At 49.0% G+C, this 22,172-nt stretch overlaps 1 protein-coding gene across 1 annotated transcript in view; it reads left to right on the top strand.

Annotated features, from left to right (window-relative positions):
* Positions 1-455: 455 nt before the first annotated feature.
* CTNNBIP1 (catenin beta interacting protein 1) overlaps positions 456-22,172 on the top strand; it is a 52,629-nt gene continuing 30,912 nt past the window's right edge. The window contains exon 1 of the mRNA XM_077891297.1: positions 456-717. The gene's annotated coding sequence lies outside the window, so the exon portion shown is untranslated. The remainder of the gene's footprint in view (positions 718-22,172) is intronic.

Genomic DNA, 22,172 nt, shown 5'->3' on the forward strand with positions numbered 1-22,172 from the left:
GAGGCGCGTTACCGCAGAGCCAGCTTCAACCTCAATCCGGGCCCCGCCCTCCAGGCCACCTCCTCCTCCGAGCCCCCGCCCCGCTCCTCCGGCCCGCCCTCCCCGCCCTCCCCGCCCCCGTTCGCTCCACCCCTTCGCCCCGAGAGCCGCTCCGCCGCTACCCAGGACCGCCTTCCACCCGCCCATCTCGTGGCCCCGCCCCGGGCCCCCGGGCCCCACCCTTCTCCCGAGGAACCCAATGAGTGTCCCCACGCTCCGCCCAGCACTCGCCCGGGACGCAGGAGGCCCGCCCCACAGACGTATTTAACCAATGGACGTGCCCGCGCACCCGGGGCCCCGCCCACACCCGGGCCCCGCCCTCGGCGCCCCGCCCTCGCCCCGCCCCTTCCCCCAGGGCCCTGCGGTGGCCGCGCCTCCGCCGCCCGCGCGGAGCCAGATGCCGCCCCCTCCGCCGGTCCCTCCCCCGGCGGCCTGGCGCCTCCCTCCCTCCCCGCCGCGGTGACTCACGGAGCGGGAGGCGGAGGCTCAGGCGGCCGCTCCCGCTACTGCTGCTGCTGCTGCTGCTGTTGCTGTTGCTGCTGCTCCTGCTCCTGCTCCTGCTCCTGCTGCCACCGCCGCCGCCGCAGTTGCTCGGGCTGAGCGCGCCCCGGAACAGGCCGCCGCGCGCCGCGCACGGACCCGCAGCCCCCGCCGGCCCGGCCGGGTCGGGCGGCCCAGGTAAGCGCCGAGGCCGGCCCCGCGCCCACGGCGCCCGGGCCCGCGCAGCGCTGGAGCTCGGGGGAGCCACCGGCCCTTTGTCTCCCGGGGAGGGGCCGCGGAGGGCGCCCCCGACCCCTCTCGGACCCGCCGGCTGGTCCCCGGCGCGGCGCCCTGGTCTGGGCCGGGCCTCCCAGCCCCGCCTGGTCGCGCCGCCGCCCGCCGCCTGCCGCTCGCGGCCCAGACCCCGCCGCAGACCACCCCGCGGCCGTCCTCACCTTCGCCCAGGGGTCGCCTCCACAGGTGTCCGAGCCACCCACTCTGTGTCCACCGCACCCCGTCGGCGTGGCTGTCACCGTCCGTCCGTCGCACTCCGGGTGCGGTGCCCTCCGGACTCTCCCCTCACCCGCTCCCCGCGCTCAGCATCCCGACCCTCTGTTGAGAGCCCCTCCATATTTCCCCAAACTAAATGCTGCCAAGGTTTGGCCACTGGGCCGCCCTTCCTCCCTCTTGTGTGACTGAACTGTCGCTTCCCCATTCCGCCTCTCCTGATGAGTATTCGTGGAAGGTGCATAGTGCAGGCACATGTTTCACCTGTATGATGGGTGTGTATATGTGAGCCTGCAAAAGGAACCACTGGGAGCCCCACACTGCACTTGTCACCTCCTTTTCATCGCCCCCCTCCCAACCACCTTTCTTAGTTTTGAACTTGGTAACCGAGGCACATAGCTAGGTCTGGACACCCGACTTCTGTTAGGCCCCACATGCCTCCCTCTATCTCGTGTGCTGAACTTGTCTGAGCAGTACTTGCTGTCAGGTTAGCCCCTGGGAAGGCTGGGGAGGCTTACATTGGCAGCAAATCAAGAGTTTTATGAATAATGAGATGTGTGGCTTGCAGCACCTCCTATCTGAGAATCTAAGTATGTTATAGCTGTTAATTATTTTGTCTCCTGTCACTCAGAGAACTTAGGGAAGTGTGCCTGGCTGACTGCTGGGTAAATTGAGGCATGGAGTGTGTCAGTCAGTTTGTCCTGAGGTTTTGTTCCCAAGTACCTTAGATCTTAGCTCCTTGCTGCAACTCCTGGGCTCTTGTTCCTGGTCTTAGACCCTAAATGATACTCATCTTTTGGGCCATTAAAGTGTCCAGAGATACTAGTTTCCTTTGATTTAAAGCAGGACTTTGAATCGTAAAAAAGGTGCTGGCTTTTTTTGTTTTCATTTGTTTTTATTGAAGTTCAATTTGCCAACATACAGTATAACACCCAATGCTCATCCCATCGATGCTGGCTTTTAAATGTCGATGTGTCATTTACGGTTTTCTGGTGGAGTTAGTGGGCCTGGTAAATACAAGTTGCCTTATAACGTGGAGACTCATCCATTCAGTGGTGTAAGTGCTTACTATGTGACAGGTGCCATGCCAAGCACTGGGACTCCCATGGTGAAGACAGACACAGCCCCCTGCCCTCCTGAAGCTGACATTTGAAAGAGGAGAGAGTAAACAAATAAGCAGACAAAATCATTTCAGGAGTGTTAAGTGCTCTGCAGAACCGGTTTGGATTTTATTCCAAGTGCAGTTAGAAGTTGTTAGAGGATTTTAAGTGGAGAGGTGATAGATAAGATCTAAGTTTTCAAAGATCGTTCTGGGTGCTGTATAGAGACTGGATTGTAAGGCGCAAAGGTAGAAGCAGGGATGCCAGTTAGGAGATAGATCACTGTAGCTTCTGGGCAAGAGATGGTAGTGGCTTGGGGGACCAGGGTGGTAGCCGTAAAAGTGAAGAGGTGGAACCAGTCTCCTCCCCCTGGGAGAGGCTGAGAGCTGTAAAGTTAAACTATAGGGAACACCGACTCAGATTTACAGACAATTTCTAGATCAGGTTTAGCTCAGCTAGCCTTACTCAGCACCTATTGTGAGCTAGATACTGTGGTAGACTTCAGGGATACAGAAAAAAACAAGGTGAATAGGGAGTGGTTCCTTTTTTTTTTTTTTTTAAGATTTTATTTATTCATTCATGAGAGACAGAGGGAGAGAGGCAGAGACACAGGCAGACAGAGAAGCAAGCTCCCCAGGAGGAGCCCAATGTGGGACTCGATCCCAGATCCCAGGATCATGCCCTGAGCCAAAGGCAGATGCTCAACCACTGAGCCACCCAGGCGTCCCTAGGGAGTGGTTTCTATATTATAACAATGTGCTCACAGAAAGGTCACCCTCTCCTTGATGGACGAGAGTTTGTGGGTTTAAAAACCAGTTAGATGGAGGAGCACAGAACACACTGGGTTTCATTCCCATATCCAGTTGCATTACTTAAACGAGAGCATTATTATTGCCCTGCTGATGCTGTAAGATGTTGTTCAAAGAAATTGGGACTGTTCTCATGGTAGATGAGAGAACCAGTCAGTGGCCATGCACTTGAAATATTAACCAGAATAAAACTTGATTTCTGTGCTGCTCCAAATCTGTGCTGTCAGAACATGTCAGAGCCAGGGGGTTGTGTAGACCAGCCCCCTCTTTTCTGGATAGGCACCTATGGCCCCTAGAGGCTAAGTAACTCTTGAAATCCCATAGCACTTTGTACATTTTTTAATGGCACCTGTCAATTTTGACCTCTGTTTCAGCTCCAGTGTACCGGGGGATCCCTGGGTGGCGCAGCGGTTTGGCGCCTGCCTTTGGCCCAGGGCGCGATCCTGGAGACCCGGGATCGAGTCCCACGTCGGGCTCCCGGTGCATGGAGCCTGCTTCTCCCTCTGCCTGTGTCTCTGCCTCTCTCTCTCTCTCACTGTGTGCCTGTCATAAATAAATAAAAGTTAAAAAAAAAAACAAAAAAAACAGCTCCAGTGTACCAGTATGACTCAAAGCTTTCTGAGGCTAGGATCTCTAGATTCATTTTGCATCCATTACAACGTTAAGGTCAGTGTCCTGCATATAAAAACAAAAACAAAAAAGAAAACAGGGGGATCCCTGGGTGGCGCAGTGGTTTGGCGCCTGCCTTTGGCCCAGGGCACGATCCTGGAGACTCAGGATCGGGTCCCACTTCGGGCTCCCTGCGTGGAGCCTGCTTCTCCCTCTGCCTGTGTCTCTGCCTCTCTCTCCCTCTCTCTGTGTGACTATCATAAATAAATAAAAATTTAAAAAAAAAAAAAGAAAACAAAAAGCTCATCAATTATCAGTTGACTCTTCTGAGTGTCTCAGCACCTAAAACTAGAAGCCAGGAATCCTGGCCCTGGCCCTGTCCCTCATCAGACCACACTTCCCTGCAGATCCCTCTTCATCCAGGGTGCAGTACAGTGGTAAAGCCAGCAGTCTCTACCTCACTGAGTTCACAGAGCAGGGCAGCCCTCCCCTGATGGATCTCTTCTCTCTCCAGCCCTGCCTCCAGAGAACAGCTGTGGGGGGCGCTGACCCAGTAGTTATTTGACACTCAGCAAAGATGAAGTGTAACTCTTAGTCAGAGCATGGACTTTGTACCAAGACTATCTGGGTTTGGATCTTGGTTTCTGCCATTATGAGCTTCTTGACCTTCAGCAAGTAACTTAACCTCCCTGTGCCCGTAGCTTCCCCATCTGTAAAATACTAATACTTCCTTCAGGGATGTGTTTGGGAAGATTGAATTAGTAATACCTATCAGATGCTTAGAACTGCACCCAGCACTTGGTTGAAGTAGTAGTTATTACTCTATTCTTACTTGTTTCTTATCTGCCACCAGAATTTAAGCTTTTTGAGGACAGAGATTTTGCCCTTTTTTTTTTTTTTGTCTACTGTTGTAGTCCAGTAGGCACTCAGTAAATATTTGTTAAATTGAATGACTTATTGAACACCTACTATAAAGAACCAAGAACAAGATCACCAGGTTGCATGGTCTAATGAGATTATATTTTGTTGGGAGAGACAAGCAGTAAATAGGTAAACAAAATGCAGGAAGGTGAAAAGGGATACAAGGAGAAATGAAACAGGGTACTAAGATGGAGATGACTGGGATAGGGGTCAGGATCAGAACTCTAGCTAGCTCTCAGGAGATGACTTTGAATGGGGACCTGGCTGATGAGTAAAGGGGACAGCGGGGAGCCATAAGCACCATAAGTGGTGCTGGAGCATGGTGAGCAAAGAGATGACAGGGGCCAGATCTGTGGCCATGGTGAGGAGTTTGAATTTTACCCCTCAATTCTGAACAATAGGAAGTCACTGCATGAGAACTCTTCCTTGAGGGTCCATGCCAGGAGAAAGAGCAGGGTGCGAGGAAGAGCAGTGAGTGGGTTCTCCTTGTTCTGGGAAGGCTTTTGGAGGCCAGCAGGCTAGTAGTGTTGACTTTATTCCTATCAGGTTCCTCATTTCTCTGGCCTAGGGTACCCAGGAGATGCAGGAGCCATCAGCTAGGTTAACAAAGGCCCAGGTATGTGTGTCTGTGTGTCCTGCAGATTCCCGTGAGCCTTCTTCTCCCCCTGAGAATGAGAGTAATCAGTTTCTCGAGTTGAATGAACAAGCATTGCCAGCTCTTAGCATCTTGCCTTATACAAGAGTGGCGTGTCTTGGGTTCTCTGCGCCGCTCTGTATTGGAGTTAAAGCAAATGGAGTTTTGCTGCTGATTTTTGTGTGCATCAGGGATGGCCATACACATATATGTCACAGTGTTTTTGTTGGAGGTATTCTGAGATTGGATAGCTCTCCTCCCCCCAGCCCACCACCACCTCTCTTCCAGCCCCCTGCTGAGTATCACTTGGCCCCCTATAGTGGGCCCAGCCACCCATGAATACCTCCTGTTTGGTCAGGAACACGGTGGTACCTAGAAAGCATTGGCTGTCTTTGGTCTGAGCCGAGTGCAGTTTGAGAAGCTCAGCAGAACATCAGAGAAATGGTATTTAGAACCCAGGGCTTTAGCTAGTCAGGAATCCAGAGTTAGACTCCTTAAACTGGGTGCTGTTGGCCGGCTTCTCATTCAGGCATGCCCCCTGCCAGTTGGTGTTCGCGATGCCACTTGCTCTGCTAACCTTGTGAGGCCCATACAAGTCAGTGGGAATCTAAACTTGGTATTGCAAGTCACCTTCAGGCTCATGGGACATTTCATTGGCAGAATCCAAAATGCCTGTTAGTTGTATGTCCTCTGTAGCCTTGTAAAAACCAAACCCAGAGTGGGTGCAACCCTTTTCTCAAGTAACTTTTTTTCCCCCAGTGAGAGTGCTGCATGCTCATCGAGAAAATGAATGAAAATGGGATTTTACATACATTGTCTCCTTTAATCCTCACCCTAGTTTCAGAGATAGCACCATTAGTACCATTTTACATATTCAGGAGCTGAGGCCTGTAAAGGTTAAGTAATTTGTTAGAGATCAAGCTAGTCAGGAACAGTCAGGATTGAAACCCAGGCAGTATGTCTCCTGGTCACGAGCTCAGAGCCCCATGTTAGAGACTGCTTCTCAGCAGAACAGTAGAGAAGAGAAAGATCTCTCTTAAGCCCAGTGTGGGTGACACTGTTAGTGTGGCCAGAGTTAGCTGAGTGGCTGCTGCAAAGGGTTTGAATTCTACGCCCTTTCCCTGTCTCATCCGACCTTGGGCAAGCTAATTAACCTCACTTGGCCTTACTTTCCCCAACTGTAAATGGGGATAATGATACTTGTACCTTCATAGCTCCCAGGGGCATGTGATGTTTGAGCCAAAGTGCTTTTGAACTTCTTTTATGAAAGGGCTCTGAGCACCAATTGCTGTTATACTTGGTTATTAAAGACCTATTATGCCCTGATCCTCCACAAAGCCTTGTTAAAAGGGGAAGACAACAGTCCCTAGAGGGAGAGAGGTGTCTTTCTGGGGTGGACACAGCTGGACCAAAGCATTGTCTTCCTCCTTCTGAAGTTTCTTAAGGATTGAGGGTCATGACTGTTTCTCCATTTTTCCTGGTCATGTTGTACTGTATAAGCTTCTGTGAGCAGGTCTGTATACTATGCCTCATAATATGGTTGAGGACTACTGATGGCAAAGCAAAGAAGGGGAATGAAGGGCTTGGTTTCTAATCCTGGCTATGATGTTTTTATAAGACAAACCAAGAACACAGAGATACCAAGCTGTGATGGCTGTCTTCCATTCGTCCTTCCTTCCTACCCTCCTTCCCTCTATTGATTCACTGATTCAATTAATAAATATTTACAGAGCTTTTATTTTTATTTATTTTTTTAAAGATTATTTATTTATTTATTCATAGAGACACAGAGAGAGAGAGAGGCAGAGACACAGGCAGAGGGAGAAGCAGGCACCATGCAGAGAGCCTGATGTGGTACTCGATCCAGGGTCTCCAGGATCATGCCCTAGGCTGCAGGCGGCGCTAAACCGCTGCGCCACCAGGGCTGCCCTACAGAGCTTTTATTATGATCTAGGCTCCACCAAGCATTGGGAATATTGTAGTGAGCAGAGTAAAAATAGTTCTTCCCCATGCAAAGCTTATAGTCTAGGGCCAAGAGACATATCATCTATATGGAGTCATGTGAATAAAGAATGTTTTGAACTCTTAGGGAAGAGTCATATATATATATATTATTTCTAGGTATACACATTGGCTTCTGTGGGGACCTGCCCTAGGTAGGCATTAAGGTGGAGGACTGTGTTTGGCTCCCCAGTAGGCAAGGAAAGAGTTAATAGGTTAGAGCTCTTCTATGTCATACATAACAAAAGCTGCACTTGGTGTGGGCAGTAAGAAATCCTTGCCACTTCAAGTCTTAAGCTTTGTTACTTGAGTTCAAGTCAGGAGAGAATGATCATAGGCTCTTCTGAAAGTTTTTTGAATTTATGCCACCAAACTGGTGCCTTTCTTAAGAAATGACCACCAGACCTTGTCTGTCCAGAATTCTCTCCCTACCTGTCAGATCTCCCTCTGCCAACTCTGGAAAGCAGGCAACATAGTAGCAGGTGGTCTGTGGGGCCAGCTGCTTGGTGCTCTCCAGCATGCCCACGGGGTTCCTGAGGGAACTGGTACCTCTGGACACTGTGTGGGGTCAGTATATTCACAGCAGGGTGGGAGGGCTATCTCTTCCCCATCTTCCCAGCATTGGCCTCAGGATCCCTTTGAAGAGTGAGGTCAGGGAGGCCCAGCAGGTCATGGGAAAGCACACAGTGTTCTTCCTCTGTCCCTCCAGCAGGGCTGGGGTGGAGGGGGCAAAGGGCTGGCACAGGCATCTGCCCATATTCAGAGTGAGAGGAAGACCCAGGACAGCATACACCTGAGTGATGTTATTTTCACCCAGCCCCTGACATGTCCCTGTCTTCCTGGTGCTGATCAACTGCCCCTGCGGTCTAGAGGCTCATCATCATTTGTTGCTGGATCAGGAGGAAACGGCCTGCACGGCAAGAAGACCAGGTTACTCAGTGCCCCTGGACTCCTTTAAGTGTGGTCGGAGCCCACAGTGACGTTGGTTCAGCTGGGAGAATGTGACCCATTTCCATGTCCTCTCCCACATGGAGACCTGGGTGGGAGGCTTTTGGAGACCAGCTCCAATTAAGGGTTTTTCAAGCCCGAGTATCTCCTGAGTATCCCACCCACATGTTTCCTGCTGCTGGAATCCTGTGGTCCGTGCCCCTGAGCTGAATAACAGCTCCAAGACAGATGAAGTTACTTCTGCGTCATCCTGCAGTCCTGGATTCAGCAAGCGGGGCTTCCTGTGGGGATCAGGATCCCTGTAGTTTCAAACACCTTTCCTGATATGGGGCCCACCCTTTTTCTTCCTGCTAAATCTCCAGGCAAACCAGAGACCCTGTTTCCAAGGACATGGGTTAACCTTGACACCCTTACCTTTCCCCCACCAGACCAACGCCTCACAGGCCCCTTCTCCAGACAGCCTTGGCTTCCCACAGACCCATCCTGACCCTCATCTCATAGAATGTTCTGCTGTAGAATATGAACTGAAACGTGTTTCAGACCTTCCAAGTTTTTCTATTCTCTTTAGGTAGAAAATACTTGAATGATTTTCTCTTTGTAATTTTGTTTCTCCTGAGATGGTAGGGGGTGGAAGAAGGCTGATTTATAGCCATGAAGATGTGAATACTACCAAGATCATTTGGGGATTTTAAATGGGTAAAGTAGTAGTTCTGAGCCCCTGATGATCCAATCAGATTTATGAAGATGGGAGCAAAAGATAGTAGGGAAACTGCCAAGGTCAGCTCGGGTAGGCCATGATCTTAGACCTGTGTGAGGACCGTTGCTAATCAGGTGTTCACCTTCCCAACTGAGGCATAGGGGCCAACCCCTACCCCCATCTGTTCCTGCTCTTGCAACCTCCTGGTGGCCTCTCAAGACACATGGCATTCCTCTGGCGGATCGCTGGAGTTGCAGGAAGATGGGGTGCTGGTGATTTTGGGGAGGGGCCTGTAAGCCAGCAGGCTAGCTATGGGGGTGTCTCTCCAGGGCCTGGGCTCTGCTTTCCTGCACAGAGCAGCCTTCTGGAGCTTATGGCAGAGCGGAGTTGGCCAGAACAAGTGCACAGTCCTTCTTCCCCGCCAGGGTGAAGCTGCCACTCCACCTGAGAGGCAGCGTGCACCCATTGCCTCACGTTTGCCACAGGTGTTGGCTGCCCTGTGGCCGTCTCCTAGGGAGAGTAGAGGTTTGTTAGGCCTGAGAGCCATGACAGAGGAGCTTAAATGCTCACCACCAAGCACTTCCTGGACTGACGGGACCACCCAGAGGAAGAGCTCTCTCTTACTCTTGTCTTCTGACCCCATTACACTTCCTTTAAAAAATATCATTCATCTCTTTTGGACCAGGTAATCCAGACATAGTATAAGATTTTAAAAGTTATATAGTCTTCCTTCCTGGCTTCCTGGTCCCAAAAGAGACCTCTGTCAGTGTCCTGAGCATCTTAGCCAGAGATATTCTACACGTGTACACATGTACATGTATGATCACACACACATGCCTGACATGCACTATATGTTTTCACACTATAATATGTCCTGCATCTTGTTTTTTTTCCCTTCACAATAAATGCTGGAACTCATTCTATTCCAAGACCATCATTATTGTCATCATTCAGCTAATACCTCTTGAGCACTTCCTGTGTGCTGGGTATTGTGGTTTTTTGTTTGTTTGTTTTGTTTTGTTTTGTTTTAAGTAGGCTCCATGTCCAACTTGGGGCTTGAACTCATGACCTTGAGATCAAATTCACATGCTAGAGGGGGCACCTGGGTGGCTAAGTCAGTTGGGCATCTGCCTTGGATTCAGGCCATGATCCTGGGTCCTGGGATCGAGCCCTGCATCTTGCTCCCTACTCATCAGGAGTCTGCTTCTCCCTCTCCCTCTGCCCCTCCCCTCCAACTTGTGCACACATATACACTCTCTTTCTCAAACAAATAAATAATCTTTTTTAAAAAAGAGTCACATGCTAGATGCCCCATGTGTGCTGAGTATGGTTAAAAGTGCTTTATTTATATTACTCATTTACTCCTCACAAAATTCCTATGAAGTAAGTACTGTTATTGTCTGCAGTTTGCAGATGAGTAAACTGAGGCATGGAGAGGTTACGTTACTTATCTAAAGTCACTAGAACATCTCACTCATTTTAATGGTTCCATGGCATTCCTTTTATTGATTATGTTTTATTTTTTTAAGATTTTATTTATTTATTCATTAGAGACAGAGAGAGAGAGAGGCAGAGACATAGGCAGAGGGAGAATCAGGCTCTATCCACAGAACTCGATGTGGGACTCGTTCTCGGGACTCCAGGATCACACCCTGAGCCAAAGGCAGACGCTTAACCACTGAGCCACCCAGGCGTCCCTCATATTTTAATTTCTTAAAACCAGTCTCCTATTGGTGAGCATTTAAGTTTTCTATCTTTTAGTTTTACTATTCTAAGTTTTACTATTAATGAGGAATATTCTTATACATGTAATTTTATGCATGAAAGGTATCTGTAGGATAAATTCTAGCTGAATTGCCAGAGCAAAGGGTGCAGCTCTTGACAGAAGTTGTCAAACTTTTTTATTGTTGCTAATCAGATAAGTTAGAAGGAGTATGTCATTGTAATTTTAATTTGCATTTTCCTTATGAAGAAATAGAGGAAATTTTTATTTCATAGCTTTAAGAGCCATTTATGAGCAATATGTTATACTGTTTGTTCATTTCTTTCTTGAGCTGGCAGTCTTTTCTTATTGATCTACAGGTGTTCTTTATTTATTAAGAAAATTTGTCTTATGCCTGTGATATACATTCTACAAATTTCAACAATTTTTTTTTTTATGATAGTCACACACACAGAGAGAGAGAGAGAGAGAGGCAGAGACACAGGCAGAGGGAGAAGCAGGCTCCATGCACCGGGAGCCTGACGTGGGACTTGATCCCGGGTCCCCAGGATCGCGTCCTGGGCCAAAGGCAGGCGCCAAACCGCTGCGCCACCCAGGGATCCCCTAAATTTCAACAATTTGTCATTATTCTTTTGAGTATATATTTCTATGCACAGAGTTTTGATTTTTATATGATCAGATTTTTTTGAAGATTTTGTCTATTCAGGAGAGACACAGCAAGAGAGAGAGAGAGACAGGCAGAGACACAGGCAGAGAGAGAAGCAGGCTCCATGCAGGGAGCTGAATGTGGGACTCAGTTCCCGGTCTCCAGGATCAGGCCCTGGGCTGAAGGCGGCGCTAAACTGCTGAACCACCTGGGCTACCCACAATCAGATTTTTAAATCGTTTATAATGTTTAGGTTTCATTTCATACTATTCTCTTGTCCCACTGTTTTCCTGCATTTTTGTGCAGTATGCTAACTCTCTATTTTAGATATCTAAAACTTTGCTCCACAACCAAGGAATCAAATCTGGCATCACCAGAAAGGGGGAGAACCAGTATTGGGTGCCTCTCCTGGAGTGTCGGCAACAGCTATGATAGCTTCTTGCCAACCAGTTAGCCTTATTCTAATTCTAGATGACAGGCAAATCCAGATTGTGGGATGTCCTAAATACAACATTCCTGGACTCTAAAAAATGTTCATGTGGGCAGCCTGGGTGGCTCAGTGGTTTAGTGCCGCCTTCAGCCCAGGGCCTGATCCTGGAGACTCGGGGTCAAGTCCAGCATTGGGCTCCCTGCATGGAGCCTGCTTCTCCCTCTGCCTGTGTCTCTGACTCTTTCTCTCTGTGTCTCTCATGAATAAATAAATAAATAAATAAAATATTTAAAATATGAATAAATAAAAATAAATAAAATTTTTAAATGTTCATGTTGTGATACACAAGATCTGGTGGACCATTCCAGGCTAAGGGAGGTGAAAGAGCATGGGGATTGAATGCACTTGAGATCCTCCATTGGATTCTGGATGAAAACCAGTGACAGCCAGTGCCTGGCCTCAGTGGAGTGTGCGATTATTGATCTCCAGGTCATGAGTTCAAGCCCCATGTTGGGTGTAAGGATTACTTAAAAATAAAATCTTAATAAAACAAAACAGGGACGCCTGGGTGGCTCAGTGGTTGAGGCTTTGTCTTCGGCTCAGGTCGTGATCCTGGGGTCCTGGGATCAAGTCCTGCATCAGGCTCCTCGCAGGGAGCCTGCTTTTCCCTCTGCCTGTGTCTCTGCCTCTCTGTTTCTTTCCTGAATAAATAAAATCTTTAAAAAAAAAAAAAAAGAACAAAACCAGTGATAGCCAAAGTGAGGGGTGGGGGGCTGGGGAAACTCGGATGCGGGTGTACATCAGAGAATTCTACTGGGTCAATATGAAATTCCTTGGGGGTGCAAATAGTGTCCCGGTTCTATGTGGGAGGATGGCCTTAGGAGACGGTGATGAGACATTTAGCAAAGTATCATGATGTCCATGACTTACTTTCAAATGGCTCAGGAAGAAAATCAGGGTATACACCCCCATATGCCCACAACATGGAGAGGCATGAGACAAATGTGGCAAAATGTTAGCGAGCAGTGACTCTAGGGGCAGGGTATTAGGATGTTCCCTGTACTAATCTTTCAGCTTTTCCGTGGCTTTGAAATTTTTTCACAATAAAAAGGTGAGGAGAAAAAAAACCCCAACTTTGTTCCATCTGGAATCTATTTTGGTCTGGTTCCCTTGGCTTTGCCCGGCGCTCCTGGGTTAGCGTCCTGGATTTCTGGCTACTTTCCTCTTCTCTTCCAGCGTGCACAGTTGTCTATTTCTCTTTCTCTTAGGAACCTCTTTTTTGAGTGAGTTATTCTTTTTCAGAGTTGGAAATTTTTATGACCTAGTATCTTTCTGGCAGACTTGCGTGACTTTTCTAGAAGCAGGTGAGAACTATTGCGTGTTGGTGCTGGTAATTGTATTTTGTTTCTACATTGTATTATGTGCTCCAAGTATATTTATAGGAAGTTTAGTTCTCCGAGACGGAAAGTCTCAATTCTTGAGAATACCATCAAACTAGTATGTAGTGTCATTTATCTCTCTCTCCACAAACCTTGATAGTAGCTTTCTCTTCTCAGCTGAGAGTTCTTGCAAGAGGCCAGGTTCCGCTTGCATTATGTGGCTATGGACTTGTAAAAGACTCCTGTGTCTCATTTTATGAAATGTGACAGCCTTGGGTGAGTAGCTGGCTGTAAAACCAGGAGTCTTTTTGCCAGGGGAGTGGTAACAAGCCAGTTCTGCTGGGAGCTTCTGCTTGGTGACTAATGGTTCTGTGGCTTTGGGAATGAAGGATGTCATTACAAATGGATGGTGGGGATTTGGCCGCTGAACTGGATTATCTGGGTGTGTCTGGCCTGGATGTTTATGCCTACACCCATAGGGAATGGGGACAGTTTCTTTCTCAGAGCCCTGACATGGGCCCCAGCATCCTGCAGTCCGTTGCGGTCCAGAGTTCTGAGCTTCTCTCTGGTGGCCCTGGCCCAGAGCCAACCCTCTAGGTAACTGTGGCTGGGTTCCTGCTGTTTTCCCACCTCCAGGGAGCGCCTGTATTTTCCTGGGCCATCCCTTATCCCTCCTGCCACCAGCACGTGGGCTGGGGTTTTGTGACCCATCAAGGAGTTCTCACCTTCATGGTAACCTCTCCCTCTCCACCACCTGGAGTTGATGTAATAAAAGCATGTGAATTCTGGAGTTGTCTTTGTTTAAAATATTTTTGTTTTTGTCTATCAGCTGTTAAACATTTAAGGGAGGGAGGAAACTAAATTTTCATAGCCTCTTGGGAGGAGGTTTCCTCTTTCCTTGGATTATTTTTTTGTTCAGAGGTAGCTGGAGAGAAAGGAGAGGGGAGGTCACCGCCTGTGTCATAGAGCAGAAGCAGTTATCCAAACAAACAGTGTGGCTTATGGGATGTGTGGGTAGACTGAATCCTTGCAATTTGTAGTGATGGGGGATCCCTGGGTGGCGCAGTGGTTTGGCGCCTGCCTTTGGCCCAGGGCATGATCCTGGAGACCCAGGATCGAGTCCCACATCGGGTTCCCGCTGCATGGAGCCTGCTTCTCCCTCTGCCTGTGTCTCTGCCTCTCTCTCTCTCTGTGACTATCATAAATAAATAAAAATTAAAAAAAATTAAAAAAAATTTGTAGTGATGGCATGAGTATGATTTTGAGGTAAACAAACATACCTGTTTTATGCAAATTAATCCATAAAGAGGGGGCTGTAATCCTAAAACCTTTTTTTTCAAGATTTTAAAATTTATTTATTTGAGAGAAAGAGAGAAAGCACAAGCACACAGAGGGAGAGGAAGAAACAGGCTCCTTCTCTAGGCTCTTGAGTAGAGAGCCCGATGTGGGGCTCAATCCAGGACCCTGAGATCATGACGTAAGGCAAAGGCAGGTGCTTAACTGACTGAGCCACCCAGATGCCCCCTAAAACTTCTTTTCTCTTTTTTTTTTTTAATTTTTTTTTTTAATTTATTTATGATAGTCACAGAGAGAGAGAGAGAGAGAGAGCGAGAGAGGCAGAGACACAGGCAGAGGGAGAAGCAGGCTCCATGCACCGGGAGCCTGATGTGGGATTCGATCCCGGGTCTCCAGGATCGCGCCCTGGGCCAAAGGCAGGCACCGAACCGCTGCGCCACCCAGGGATCCCTCTTTTTTATTTTTTATTTTTACTTACTCATGAGAGAGGGCTCCCTGTGGGGAGCCTGATGCAGGCAGGACTCAATCCCAGGACCCCGAGATCATGCCCTAAGCCGAAGGCAGATGCTCAACCACTGAGCCACCCAGGCTTTCTAAAACTTATTTTCTTAAGAGTTTATAGGAAGAATTTTCACCCAGGAGGGCATGCTTTGAGCCTCCCAGCGGGATCCCGAAGAGAGTCATCCCCAGAGCGGGGTGGTGAGGACTGGCTGGCTCTGGAGGCACAACCAGAGGACTGAGACTTCGCCCTGTAGGCGACCCCATTGATTTAATGACCTAATTCTCGCAACAGGAAGTTGGAGGCCTTCCTGGCCCTGGGATTCTGAGGGGATGCGGTGAACTCATTCAGGAAGCTTATTTATTTGAACCAATTCTAAGGGACTTTAATGGAGGGAAAGGATGGAGGGAGAGCTAGGGCAAAGAGAAGAGCCAGAGCAGCCAGTGTGGGGAGGGGAGTACTGGGCCGGGGCCATGCCTGGGCCTGCCTCTGAGAATGAGGCTTGTCCCTGCCATTACCAGAGCAGTGTGAACGTGTCCATAGGTTTCTGAGTGAAGGGACTTTATGCAACTCCTGTTAAATAAATAGCACTGGCAGTCTTTCCTCTTCCTCTTAGAAAAAAAATCTTTTTAATTTACCAATTTAATTAAAAATTTTAAATGATGACCCTCCAGTGGACATAGCTGTGGGTGGTGAGGTTGACAGAACTTTCACTGGTTGAAATTTTCATTCTGGCCTCCTTCTCTGGTGGTGACACAAGGCCTGTGAAACCTCCTGGCCAGGTCCTTCTCCAGGATTACTAAACCTAAGGTAGATTGGATTTTTGTCCCCCAGGAGACTGACCAGCAATGCAAAGTAAGTTTTCCGTTGGTTGGGGGTGGGGTGTCAGCAAACAGGGGGCATCTCAGAGGTCGATCCAGGTCACAGGAGAGGGAAAGGGTCCTTCTGTCACCAGCTTGCACCTGGTGGGGGTGGTGGGGGTGGCTCCGACACAGCCAGGTGTTCAGCCTGCGGTGAGGGTCATCCAGCCTAGGAGGCCTCCTGCCCAGATGGGGACAGAGTGTGCTTGCACCCATTCAAGGGCTGAAGCTTCCAGTTCTTCCACTCACTTATAAATAGACAAGGGCTCTGGAGTCTGTGTTACCCACTCCTGGAAACCTGCCAGAGGCCAAGGGTCATGAATCAGACTGAATCAGAGGAAGACCCGCAGCCGGGTGTTGTAGGTACGCTTGTTCTTGACTTCATGTCTCTGGCTCTGGCTTGGCTAGGTTTCAGGGCTCCAGCTGTTCTCTGGGAAGAAAAAAGAATCTTTTAAAATGAGGTCAAAAGATAGCCTTTACCTTGTGTCCTCATCCCCCTCTGGTGCGGAGAGAAAGCCACCACCACCTGCATGTCCCTCTGTCAGTAACTTAGCCCCGGACCAGGAGTGTCCCCATTGCTGCCGGAGAAACTTCCTCCACATTCCTTTCCTGTTTGCATTGTTCTCAGCTGAACTGCGACATGCTGTCAGATCAGAGCAGGCCCGCCAGGTACTCTTGCTGAGCTCTAAAATGGGGGGTTACACCCAAATCGGGACTTGAAGAGACAGCAATAGCTGAGGGACTTATTTTTCTCAATCAGGCCAAAATCATAGGAAAAGTTTTTTTCTTTTTTTTTTAATTAACTTATTTTTATTTTTTTAAGATTTTATTTATTCATGAGAGACACAGAGAGAGGAGCAGAGACATAAGCAGAGGGAGAAGCAGGCTCCCTATGGGGAGCCTGATGTGGGACTCGATCCCGGAACTCCAGGATCATGCCCTGAGCCAAGGAGAGACACTCAACCACTGAACCACCCAGGCATCCCAAGCCAGAAGTTCTAAACAGATGCCTTGTATCAGTGCAGTCATATCAACATGATCCAGTCTGTACACACAGGCCCCTTCTAGTCCTCCATGTCTCAGATTCTCTGTGGTGAGGATGTTGAGGCTGGGGATCCTTTGTGGTTCCCAAGTGAATCTCACAGGCTCCCTGAACGTGTTCATTCACAGAACAGAGCCCCAGGTGTGACTGGCGGCATTATTTCCCCACTCCCAAAATTCAGATTCTTTGGTGCATAGCCCACAGCCTGCAAGCTCTCTGAGGGCCCACAAAAATACTGGAGACTAAAGAAAATGGATCAGCTCCTCCTGAGAGTTATAGAAGAATTGTATTTAATGAGATGTGTGGGTTCATTTGAACGTCCCTGAGAAGGCGGCCCGGGGCCTGTCTGTAGACAGCTTCCAGTTTGGAGGTGGGAGGAGGTGCACAGACACCTGGAGTGCTGTGTCAGGTAGTGCTGCAAGGTGGGAAATATGGGCAAATGTGAGGCCAGGGCTCAGGGCAGCCCAGAGAAGGTGTTACAGAGCAGAGAACAGTAAGTAGGAAAGGGTATTCGAGGTGGAGGGAGCACAGCTGCTAAGGCCTAGAGGTGTTGAAGGAGCCAGGTGCAGCTGGTAACCTGAGGTGACGACTGGCGGGTGTGGGAGCAGGGGCTGCTGCAGGCTCCCCAGGGCATTTGGCAGTATCCCGGGCACCTACCCACTAGCATCCTCCCAGCTATGAGGATCAGGAATGTCCCAGGCTTTGCCAGATACCCCAACTGAGGACCTGCCCCTGCCTGTGTGTGGAGTCGGTGAGGTGTGTGTGGGGGGGGTCTTCTCACCTCCTGTCCAGCAGGCAGGTCCTGAAGGAGCTCTCTCTGGGCAAGTCTGTGCCTGTCCTGCAGCCCTTTGTTGTTGTTTGAAGATTGATTTTGAGAAGAGAGACAAAGAGAGAGAGTGAGGGATAATCTCCAGCAGACTCTCCACTGAGCGAGGAGCCCAACATGGGGCTCAATCCCACCACCCTAAGATCATGACCTGCCAAAATCAAGAGTCAGCAACCTAACCGACCTAACCGACTGAGCTACCCAGGCACACCCAGGCAGCCCTTTGCTTTATGCAATGTACCCTTGAGTGGCCTTCAAGTGGCCTGGGGCCTTGCTCTGGGGGATGGGAGTCTACCATGGAGGCCCTCCTGATGCTTCCAGGGGCCACCTTCCCAGCCTAACTGCGAGTTTCCATGTGGATGCCTTTCCCATGGTTGTCAGGACAGCAGGGCTGGGTGGCTGTGCTCTGCTTGTTGTTGGGTTGTTTTCTTTTTTTTTTTTTTTTTTTTTTTTTTTAATTTATGATAGTCACACAGAGAGAGAGAGAGAGAGAGAGAGAGAGAGGCAGAGACATAGGCAGAGGGAGAAGCAGGCTCCATGGACCGGGAGCCCGACGTGGGATTCGATCCCGGGTCTCCAGGATCGCGCTCTGGGCCAAAGGCAGGCGCTAAACCACTGCGCCACCCAGGGATCCCCTGTTGGGTTGTTTTCAATCAGGTCCCATGGATTTGATTTTAATGCTGCAAGAACCTCACCAGAGGGCCTTCATCAGTGGTTCGACTGGAACAGAATGTGCTGGCCGCGTTGCTGTGAAAGGCAGGTTGCAGCTTAGAGATGGGAGGTTTGTGTGGGGTGAACTCCAAGAGTTTGGAATCACTCCTGCACCCACGGACCTGCAGCCAGATAGGAGTAGGGCTCCTCTCTATTCAGGCCTCAGAGTTGCTCCTGGCTGTAGCAGGGCCTTCAGGTTGAGCTACACTCAGCTCCCCACACAGCAACTCCATGAGCAACTGCAGGTCCCTCCTACTGCCTCACTTCACCATTTCCCCACGGCTTTTCAGTGTTTTCCCTACTATTAAGTTTTGATATCAAATCTGCAGAAAAGTTGGAATAGTAGTGAGCTCTGCCCTTTGTCTGGTTTCACCAGAGTTCACCTTTTGCCAAATTTGCTCTAAATAGTTAGAATCTCTGTGCATGCTCACACACACTTATACACGTTTGTTTGTTTGTTTGTTTCTTTTTTTGTTTGTTTGTTTGTTTGTTTTTTTCTGAACCATTCGAAAGTAAGCTGCAAGCATTGAGATGTTTCACAAAAACTTCATTCAGCCTGTATCGCTTAAGGACCAGGATTTTATCTAGAGCAACTGGGATGAAATCACATTCAACACATACAACGTTGATACGATATCATTATCTAATCAATATTCCCTAGTAAATTTTCCCTAATTGCCCAGTAATGGCCTTTATGACCTCCCACCCCCATCCCATCAAGGACCATTCACTGTGTTATGCTGCGTTATCTTTTCTTCTTCTTCTTCTTCTTCTTCTTCTTCTTCTTCTTCTTCTTCTTCTTCTTCTCCTTCTCCTTCTCCTTCTCCTTCTCCTCCTTCTCCTTCTCCTTCTTCCTTCTTCCTTCTTCCTTCTTCCCTTCTTCTTTCTTCTTTCTTCTTCTTTCTTCTCCTCCTTCTCCTTCTCCTCCTCCTTCTCCTCCTCCTCCTCCTTCTCCTTTCCTCCTTCTCCTCCTTTCTCCTTCTCCTCCATCTCCCCCTTCTCTCTCTCCTCCTCCTCCTCCTTCTTCATTATCTCATTTTCTGATTGGCAGCAGTTTGGGGTTCTGGCCTTTTTCTTCTATAAAGTGGATTTGCATTTTCATTTCAATTGAAACAACTGATGCTTCCCTCAACTCCTGAGCCAGGAGGGGCTTGATGGGATGGAAGGGACTCATGCATTCCAATCCAGGCCTGGTGGCCTTGGGCAGATTACTAACCATCCCTGAGTTACAGTTGTCTTATCTGTCAAATGGGAATAACTCTTACCTTGCAGGCTTGTGGCAAGGACTAAAATTAAACAAGGCAATGTGATGAATGTGACTGACTGTTTGCCTGGCCCTTGGAGAACACTCCGGCAATAGCAGTAATTACTGTTGTTCCGCCCCACAGCCTGGCTTCACAGAGCAGGAAGGAACTTTGGGTTAGGTTTGAACTTGGTTGGTGACCTCAGGACAAATTCTTTATCCCAAGCTCATCCCGGTAGAATGATGCTGTGTCCTACGGACTCCCTGACTGCCATTACACCTGTTTTGCTCATGCTGTTGGAACATAGTTCAAGAATGCTAAACCTGGCTCTGGATTGAGGAGGCTGCAGTGTGGAATTTATTAATTAAGGCAGTTGCTCATGAGGCCCCAGAGTCCAGGAGGTTGTAGTTTAATTACCGAGAGCAGAGCTTGTACAAATTCTCTCTGGTGCCCCAGTTTTAATGTTGCTAAGGGTCTGAGCTGCTGCCGCCCAGTGTAGAGCTATAAACCAGGTTCAGTCTTGCCTCCCTCTCCTTGGCCCTGAGTGTGTCCTACCCATTTACATGTATCCTGGAGAGTGATATAGCATGGTGGTTCAGAGCATGGATGATCTGGGTTCAAATTCTGCCTCAGGACAGAGTAGGACAGACTGGCTCAGTGATCTCTGATCTCCACATCTACACGTCATCATTTGTAAAACCTTATAAGGATATCTGTTCTGAACACTGAATAATTCATGTACATGAAGGGGTGAGCACTGCACTTGGCCAATAGTTAGAATCGTGTGTCAACTATTTCTTTAAAGGAGTTCTCAACCAGAGGTGATTTGACCTCCCAGAGCACACATGGACAAGCCTGGAGACAGGTTTGGTTGTCACAACAAGGAGGAGGTGCTACTGACATCTAGTGGACATCACCCAGGGATGCTGCTAAATATCCTATGATGCACAGGACAGTCCTCATAACAAAGAATTCCAAAATCTCCAACCTGCCAAGGTTGGGAAACTCTGCTTTAAAGCATCCCCAGTGATTCAGGGCGGCATGTGGAGCATGGAGGTGGGGTCTTGCACTCCCCCTGACCTTGTAGCTCTTCACCCTTTATCATTCCTTTAAGCCAACTAGGGGCTGATGAGTGAACTGGGAGGGAAGGAGGAGGAAAGGAAGCCAGGTATTTTAAGCCTTTGATTTCTTACTGTTTAGTCTTATTCCCACCCCTGATCCTGGAAGAAAAATATCACTCACTCACATTGTCTATTATCACCCTGTGATCTTATCACTAGAGTAACTAGTGTTTATTGAGCCTTTGCTGTGTGCCAGGTACTGTGCCTAGTGCTCTCTCTGTGTGTTATCTCATTTTCACAGCCCTTGAGGCAGATGCCATTATCATCCCCATTTTACAGGTAAGGAAACTGAGGCTTATTGATGGGAAGGCTCTAAGCTGTCTGAAATTCAACCCCTGGTTCTTTCCCCAAACCGTTTCATCCTCTCTCTCCCACCTTGGTTGATAGGAGGTTGCTCAGCTCCCAGGCCTGGGAGTCCCCGTCCCATGCACCTGCCCCCCACTGCATGCTGTACTGCTGGTCCTCCTGAAGTCCTGACCACTCCTTTTGCCTGGATTCCCACCACAGCCTCCCCCTGCTTCTGCTTTCACTGCCCCCTGGCTCTTCTCTGCATCTTAGTCAGGGTGGTCCTGCCAAAACCCAGGTTAGATTAGACTACACACTCTGCTGGCTGCCCTTTCTTAGAGGTCACATGAAGTTTTCCAGAGGCCTCTCGGGCTCTGGCCATCCACTGCCCTGTGCCCCTTGTCCCCGTGTGCATTCCCTTCCTGTGGCACCCATGGCCTTTCTTGCTATTCCTCTAGCACATCCTACCCGGGGGTCTCCTTCCAGATCTGCTCTGGGCTCCCACAGCTCACCCCATCACCTTATTCCAGTCTTATTCCACCCGGCCAGGACTACATCCCTGGTCCCCTCACCCAGCTCAGTTTTTATCATAGCACCTGTCGGTCACCTTCTTCCACCCACACTGTATTATTTCCCATTGATTGATTTTTATTTTTATTTTTTGTCTGTTCTCCCCTCTCACCAGAGTATGTAGGGATTTTTGATTTTTTTTTCATTGATTATCCCAATACGCAGTAGGTGCTCAGTGAATTTGTTGGTTGAATGACTTCCCCAGGGCCACCTGGCTGGTAAGTGGGGTGACCGGGATATAGTTCTTCACTTTCACACATGTTGCGCCGTCCTTCCCACCCCATCCAGGGCACAGTGTCTCCCAGATCTTGTTACTCACCACATTTTGACTCTGTCTCCAGAACACTTTGTAAGTGTCCATGGTAGTAACAGCTTTATCTAAAGGGTGGTTTTGCTCTACTAACCAGCCCCCATGGGCTTCTCTGTGACCCGTGGAGCCAGTTCTAGCTGTTGAGCCTGTCCTCAGTGTCCTCCTTCCTCTCTACCAGCAAACTTCTATTCATCCTTCAAGACCTAGCTCTAGTTTCCTGTCCCTGGAGCTCTTGGCAGCTAGTTCCTCCCCCTCCGTGTTCTTGCAGAGCTCTGCACAATCCTTATTCTGTCACTTACTACACTGGGTCCGAGCCCTGGGTGTTTTCCTGCAGCTTCTGAGCTGCTCTGGGGTCGGTGTCAGGCCCCGTGCATTTTTTTTTTTAAGATTTTATTTATTTATTCATGAGAGACACACACACAAAGAAAGGAAGGCAGAGACACAGGCAGAGGGAGTAGCAGGCTCCATGCAGGGAGCCTGACGCA

The sequence above is a fragment of the Canis aureus genome, chromosome 3 (genome assembly GCF_053574225.1).
Source record: "Canis aureus isolate CA01 chromosome 3, VMU_Caureus_v.1.0, whole genome shotgun sequence".
Classification (NCBI taxonomy): Eukaryota; Metazoa; Chordata; class Mammalia; order Carnivora; family Canidae; genus Canis; species Canis aureus.